This window comes from Ruditapes philippinarum, unplaced genomic scaffold (genome assembly GCF_026571515.1).
Source record: "Ruditapes philippinarum isolate M1 unplaced genomic scaffold, ASM2657151v2 ctg6251_1_1_1_1, whole genome shotgun sequence".
In the NCBI taxonomy this organism is placed as follows: Eukaryota; Metazoa; Mollusca; class Bivalvia; order Venerida; family Veneridae; genus Ruditapes; species Ruditapes philippinarum.
In genome coordinates, this window is record NW_026865907.1 from 19129 (window position 1) to 27098 (window position 7970).

Sequence of the window (7970 nt, forward strand, 5' to 3'; positions counted from 1 at the left end):
TGGTCTGTGCATGCACGTGAAAATAGTGTTCTGCCAGTTTCTCCTGCAAAACAAATTAAAATTTGTTTTATCGGACACATATTAATCTCGCCAGAATATATGTAGCTCATTAGACATATTGACTTTTTAAAATTAAACTCCGCTTAAACACAGGGAAAGTTGTTTTTTTCTTCAGAATATGTCTTAGTTCCATGTAAATGCTAGCAATATTTCACTGGTATCTGTAGACAGTGATATATCTGTATAAATAAGAAAAAATATATAATAATTCAGTTTTAATTAAAGTCTGTGGTTTAGAATTTTACACTGATCCCCTGTCATGGATGCTAAACTATTTAATTTGCATGCATGCTGTTTTCATAAAATGCCAAGATAATAACATAATAAACAAGTAACTAGAAAACAAGTTATAAATGATTAACTAATTAATACCTATACAATAAATAAAATGTGGTTACTGTAACAGTTGAAGAAAGTTCTCTTTAACAAGTAAGACCATTAACAAATTACTAACTATTCTAACACTTTCAGAGTTATTTCAGTGCAAATATCTGTCTGATCCCATTGTAGAAACAAACTGATGTTTGATAACCTGAGAGACATTAGGTTACACTGTTATAACTGATTAAAGAGGGTCATGATGACCCTAATATCGCTTACCTCAATATTAATACTCTCCATGACAAGAGACAAGTAATATTGTAAACTAAAAGCGAAAGCAGATATAAAATCTAAATCATAAACTGATATGAACAAGTACGAGTATATGTCCGGAAAGTTCATATACATCTTCATTTTTATTGTATAACAATACATACGCTGTACAAATTTTTTCAGCATAAATATACATATCTAGCGAACACATTTATCAAAAATTATTGAACTGTGACTTACGTTTGTATTTTAACAGTATTTACATATAACATACATACATCGTCATGGAGCACTTTGACAGCGTCAACGGCGTCAAATTAACTTCATGTTTACCAACATTTCAATTTCTTCCGATTTCAATAGCCATGGTACCTGTCTCGCGTATACTTAATACATGTAATGTTCTTTGCTATTACTTCATGAATTTCATATTTAAAATTATTATTTAAAATCAAAGATGTCAATGGTTCCCATATAGTGTGTGAGATGTTTGCCTTTTTCAAAAATTGTAACGCAATCTACGATATTTCGGCCATGCTACTTTTGGTCGTCTGGAGCGTTTCTTATACGACATCCTGTCATCACCGCTTCTTAATCTTGTTTGACATTTAAACACAAGTTGCCTTTAACATTTTATGGTTGATTTTGTTTTTAAAAGTTAAGATTAAAATCTCAGTTGGCTCATATTAGCGTTGCTATGAAGTTAAATATCATTCAATGCTCCGTCCGTGAATTTGACGTCATTTTTGCAACACAAAATTTACACACCTTCATTGCCTATAATCATCTTTTACAAGCTGTTTATTTACGTATGACGTCATAATTTACACTTTACATCATGTAATAGTATCCTATGAGGCCACAAAATTAAAAGGAGAGTTTGCGTTAAAATTACAACTTTTAGCAACTTATTATTCGAGTAGCTATCGTTATGAAATCAAGTGCTCCGTGATTCCTTGATCATGTTGCCATAGTGATCGGCGCTTTACATATGTTTATTTCATCATGTCTTTTAATTTAGAAATATGTAGCAAATAAAAACTTTAGCAAAATATCCAATCATCATATTGATATGACTGTTTATAATAATTTCATAGCCTTGTCTACGAACTTTCCGGACAGCCCTCGTATATATTTGTATCTGAAATAGTGCACCCGAAAAGACATTACTGGTTGCTATTGCTAAGGGAAAACAACAGTAACATAAGAAGTCGCTGGTTGTTATACAAAAATAAATAGTTTCCTTGCTATAAAATTCAATGGTAGATTCACTGGTTGCTATGGAAAGTTAATGTTTGCTACGAAGTCCCTAGTTGCTATGGAAATTGAGTTTTAGCTCTTGTAGATTTAGAGAAGAAGTTTTTTACATATACATATGAACTGAGGACTACTATTTGAATTTTTTGTAGAGGTCCACCAGACAATGTATCATACCAAATATCTATGCTAAAGCCTCTATAGTATAATAGAATAAGTTTTCTTTGTTTTAACACTAAAGGTGGGGGGGGGGGCTACATATAAAGAAAATCAATGAAACCTGAACGGGGCCAATTTTGACCTCCGGGCTTTTATTTAAACAAACTTGGTAGAAACCCACTAGAGGATGTTTCATGCTTCATATCTAAGCTCTACCTCTTCTGGATTTTTAGAAGAATTTATAATATCACCCCCTGGGGTGGGGCCAATTTTGACCCAAAAGCTTTTATTTGACACCCACTAGAATATGTTTTACGCTTAATATGCAAGCTCTAGCTCTTTCAGTTTAATACAAGAAATTATTTTTAGTTTTTACTATATACTTATAAGGAAAATCAATGACAGGGCTAATGCTGACTATTTGAACAAACTCGGTAGACAGCCATAAGAAGATGTTTCATGCTTAATATATACATGTAGGCTCTACAGTAGCTCTTTCGTTTTTTTTTTACAAGAAGATTTTTTAAGTTTTTTCTTTCTGTTGCCATGACATCCAGAATTTAGCATAGTATGGAATGAACAATTTTTAAAGAGTACCATGCCAGGAACATTCCTAAGTTTTAACAATATTAGCCTTTTGGTATAGTAGGAGATGTTGTTTTAAGAATTTGACACCATTTTTGAAGGATGTACAATGTACGCAGAGTATTCTCAAAAGCTCAATCTTGAGCAATTTGTGCTCAGGTGAGCTAAAAAGTAGAAAAAAAAAATCTATACTGAAACCCCTTATAGTTTAAAGTATTCAAATGTCAAAAGTCAACATAAAAATCTATTAGCATATACATGTAAGATTATACAATGTACATGTATTCTAAAACTGCTACGTTTCTATAGAATCAGTTAATGTAGATTCACTGAGATTTAAATAAAAAAAAATACTATAATAGATGTTTGATTTAAATATTTCATATATTCAGATATCAAATATAGAAAGAAAAGCTATTATCAGTTTTAAAATCTGGTTTATACACACTGTCCATAACTTTTGCAGAAGCGGTGGGTCCATTAATTTCGAAAATATGGTTGTTCTGTGCAAGTATCATACATATGATGCGATGCCCTTGTATTTAGGGGTCTTTGTGCACACATTTGTACATGTTTTAACCAAAATTAGGAAAAAGTGGCGTCCCCACGTGAAATTGTACAGAACTGTTTGTATAAATAACAATGTATTGCACAATGTCCATGTTATAAGTTGGAAGAATATATATGTAGGCTCCCACCTCACTAGTAAAACATTAAAACATTAAGTAAAATTCAGTCATAAACTTACTGACAACAGCAAACAGCCATTTTTTATCCATCATTTCTGTGATGAATACTCCAACGCCGTTGCGATAGACACATAGCTATGGCTAACTTATCATGAAGGTGTATATAAAAATATATAACTATCTCCTCTTCTTTCTAAAGATGACAAGACACGTTTAAGTGATAATAATTTCATAATGATCACAGATTGTTTATAATCATGTTCGCATCATAACAACACACATTAAAACATGTTTAACATTTACAAATTCTAAAAACAAGCACCCATTATGAGAAATGGCAAGCAGCAAAACATTGACTGCTACACCAACCAGCTGATTTCTAATGGCTGTAGAAGATTCTCTGATAGGTGGATCACTACCAACATCTGAAATGTAAAATAATATGTACAATTTTAACTGGACAACTTTTATAAATGGACAATTTGAAAATAAGTAAAACATAAATTTATAATGAATAAAAATTGGCCTCATATTTTGTGGCAAGTCCAAAGAAAATTATCTTGTGGTCTGGTTTTATTTTTTGAATGATTTTTATTTGTTTGGGTCGTCAGACCAAACAAATAATGGTAGCGAATTTCAGACTCTAATGCTGTTAATTGCAAGTGCCGAAAGTAGTCCACCTTTTTGAAGCGGTTACTTCTCTTTATGTGTAAACTAACGCCGAAAAATTCAAGGGGAGATCACTGCGTAAAGATGGTCAAATGACAGGCGCATTAATTTTCATGCAAAATAATTCCCGATTATCAAAAGGAATCATTTCAATACTGTGGTAAGTAACAAAAGCTACCGCCGGGCAGGGGCAATGCTCTACTTTTTACTTTTTCTAAAAGCAAACAAAGAAACGTTTAAACAAATCTTAATGTTTCCTTTTTTATAACTTTAATAGTCAAAGTATGAATCCTTTCCATAAATAAATGACAATAAAAAGAAAATATTATCAAAATTCAGAAGAAATAAAACAAGAACTGTCAGAGGACAGTAACGCTCGACTATTCGAAAAGTTGTCACAAGGGTGTTTCATTGAGTATTATAATGCTTACCTACATGAATACATAAAATTGTCCAAAAAGGTACAAAGGCTTGTTATTAAGATGATTTATCGAGTATATCACTGCTTAATTATTATGAATGCATAAAATTGTCCCAAAAAAGGCACAAACCCTTCAGTATTTATGGAGAGACCAGCTTACAAGCAAAACCTTTACCAAGAATTTCTAAGTCGAAAAAGAGGCATAATTATGCAAAAAAGCAAATCAGAGTTATATTGGGCATGTGCCAATCATGTTATAAAATCACAGAGAACAAGTGTGTGAAGTTTCAATCCATTCCCTTCAGTAGTTATGGAGATTCCAGCTTACACGCAAAAACTTAACCACAGGGACGCCAACGCCGACAAATGGGTGACTGCATTAGCTCGATTATTCTGCGAATAGTCGGGCTAAAAACAATATTTATATATATATATATATGCATAATTATGTATTACAGAAGAAAAAAAATATATATAAAGGGCTATCCTTGAAGATTATTATTTTCAAGTTTGAAAAAAATCCATTGAAAAATAACAAAGTTATAGCCAATAATAGCAAGAACAAGCAAAATTTGGACATTTGACCTTGAAGGTCAAGGTCATTTATAGATGAAGGTCAAGGTTAGTCTGGTTTTCTGAAAGGTCTTGTCCCAAGGGTTGTTGAGGCCAAGTATGAAGATAATACACCAAGAACTTAAAACTTACACAATACCTCTACTTAAAAAAAAAACAAAAACAAAAAACAAAACAAAAAAAACAACAAAAAAAACAAGATTGCATTTGTGAACTAGAAATGTGTCCATAGGACACGGGTGCCCCCACACTCCACTGATTTGTCAATCTTATGTCTCTAGGTCAAATAATTTTTTTGGCTACATGTGCCAAAGTTGAAAACAAAAAATCTTTCATGAAGTAAAGGGTAAATACTACAAATACTGAATAAATCCACAAGAAAACCCCAAGGTGCATAAGTACACATGCTGACCAACATTCTTGTATACTTTCAGGCCTACAGGTCATAAACTTTTTGAGATACGTGCAACACAAGTAAAATATTGTAAATTTTACTAAGTCAAGGGCATTAGCACATCTACTACATTCGCCAAAAAAATTTTGAACACGTGACAGGCTAAAAATCCGAAGCTGGATGGACGTTTGAACACGTGACAGGCTAAAAATCCGAAGCTGGATGGACGGACACCGGACAAAAGCAATCACAAAAGCTCTTTATGTCATTTGTGACAGGTGAGCTAAAAACACTAGAAAAAACGGAATGAACCTTATAAATACATCTGGTTTAAAACCCGGGGTCTATTCCAGGATATAGCCGCAAAATATCTAACCTCAGCCTTTGTCAATTCAGAAAAGATTTTTTACAGTTTTTACTATATATACATACATGTATAAGAAAAACCTATGATCCCCTTGGGACGGGGCCAATTTTGACGCAAAAGGCAAACTTTGAACAACTTTGGCAGGGGTCTATAGATGATATTATATACAATGTACATGTACCTAATATCTAAGCCCTAAGCCTTGTATCTTAAGACAAGAAGATTTTAAAGTTTTTACTATGTGCATAAAAAGGGAAACCTATGACTCCCTGGGTCGGGGCCAATTTTGACACTGGGGACAAATTTGAACAACTTTGGTAGAGGACCTACAGATATTATCATATACCAAATATCAAAGTTCTGGGCCTTGTACTTTCAGACAAGAAGATTTTTTATGCAACAGACTGATTACTGTGCACTCATTGGTTTCAGAGGAGATGTTTTTAAAGTATTTGTTGATGACGCACAATGACAGACGGCGGACGGTAGGGAATCACACACCAATGAGAGCTGTTAACATTATAAAATACTGGTTAACAGTTGTTCAGTCAAGTAGTAAGAAATATGTCAAAGTTGTGTATGGTCTAATTTTTAGAGGTCCTGGGCTTAGTCTGTTATGTTTTCGTTACAATCTTTAGGTTTCAATAAAGTATGGATTAATCAGGGTGTTGTAGATGTAAATATATATTTAGCATGAATTAAACAAAGATTAACAGATATATTTATACAAAATTGGTATACAAATGAGAGAAAGATCATCGAGAGCAAAAAGTAATTTATTATTTTGTGATTTTGGCTTTCGTTCTTATTTGTCAATGGTTAATAGTGAAAAGTAGAAAATTTTTTATCACGTTTCAGGACTTCTTCACATAGATTAAAAGTAGACGCTAGTAGATGGCATAAGCAGTTAAGCCTAAAACAATTCCTTATAATGAAAGAAAATGTTATGGATGAATTACATGTATTATTAGAATGTACACTGTACAATGTTTTGAGACAACAGCTTATAAATAAATATTTTTGGAAAAGACAAATATAATTTATTGAAATATCTAATTATCAGAAAATTATTGATGTTCATCTTTAAAATGTTTGAAGTAACAAACAAGAATGGTAAGAACAGCACGCTCGACTGTTCTTATTGCTTGATAGTTAAAGAGCCTTGATAATGTAAAATTTTCTCAGTTCACAAAAGTGCCACGTTATTTTTGAATTCCATGTTACAGTTATAGACCTTGGAGAGAGTCCTATTATGCTCTCAAAGAAGTGAATGACATTTCAACTTGTTTCAAAGTCAGATGTCAATGGAATATGAAACAAGAAACATGGCAATGCCACTAAACCAGGATTTCAATTATTACCATTGTAGAAAGATCCTTTGTAGATGAAATACAAATACAAGCAACAAACAATGTAACTATGTGCAATGTAAATCATAAACTAGAAGGGTTTTTGTCACAGAAACATATGTCTCCCAAAACTGTGTATGGTAACTCATGTATAGTTTCATTGAAATCCTACCTGTGAAAGGCGGACAAGATTTTTCTATTTATAGCTCTGATGGCCATTTTGTGCAGCGAAGCAGAACGTGCCAGTGATGTGCACAACTAGGGATGTAACTGATTACTCCTGTAAAGTTTGGTTGAAATCCCATCAGTAGTTTGACCTGTGAAGAGCGGACAAACTTAATGCGGACGGACAGACAACCGGGCGGACGGACGGACAACCCGACGGACGGACAGACTGCAAAGGCAAAAACAATATGTCTCCCAAAAAGTTTGGGAGACATAAAAATAAATTTTCTTTTTTTAGTAACAGTAACCTTGACCCTTGGGGCCCAAAAGTTATCTTAAGCAAGGTCTTCACATAAGCTTAATTTAAAGCAAGTGTCAATAAACATCTCATTCTAAACTCTAGTTATTGATCGGAAATTGATTGTCTATTTTTAGTAACAATAACCTTGACCTTGATCCTATGAGACCCAAAAGCAACCCCAAGGAGATCTTCACAAAAGATTATTTTACATCAAGTTTCACTGAAATATCTCTTTCCAAACTCTAGTTATTGACCTGAAAATAGTTTTCCATTTCTAATGACTGACCTTGACCTTAGGGGGCCCAAAAGCAACCCTAAGCAAGATCTTCATAAAGCTACCTATATACCATGTTGTATTGAAACTATCTACTATTATCTCAATCCAAA

At 33.0% G+C, this 7970-nt stretch overlaps 1 long non-coding RNA gene across 1 annotated transcript; it reads right to left on the bottom strand.

The window, feature by feature from the left end:
- Nucleotides 1–262: 262 nt before the first annotated feature.
- Nucleotides 263–4138, bottom strand: LOC132730706 (uncharacterized). The gene is made up of 2 exons (XR_009625788.1): nt 2077–4138; nt 263–1823 (listed from the first exon to the last, which is right to left on the bottom strand). It is a non-coding gene; the product is annotated as an uncharacterized LOC132730706 (long non-coding RNA).
- Nucleotides 4139–7970: the final 3832 nt, after the last annotated feature.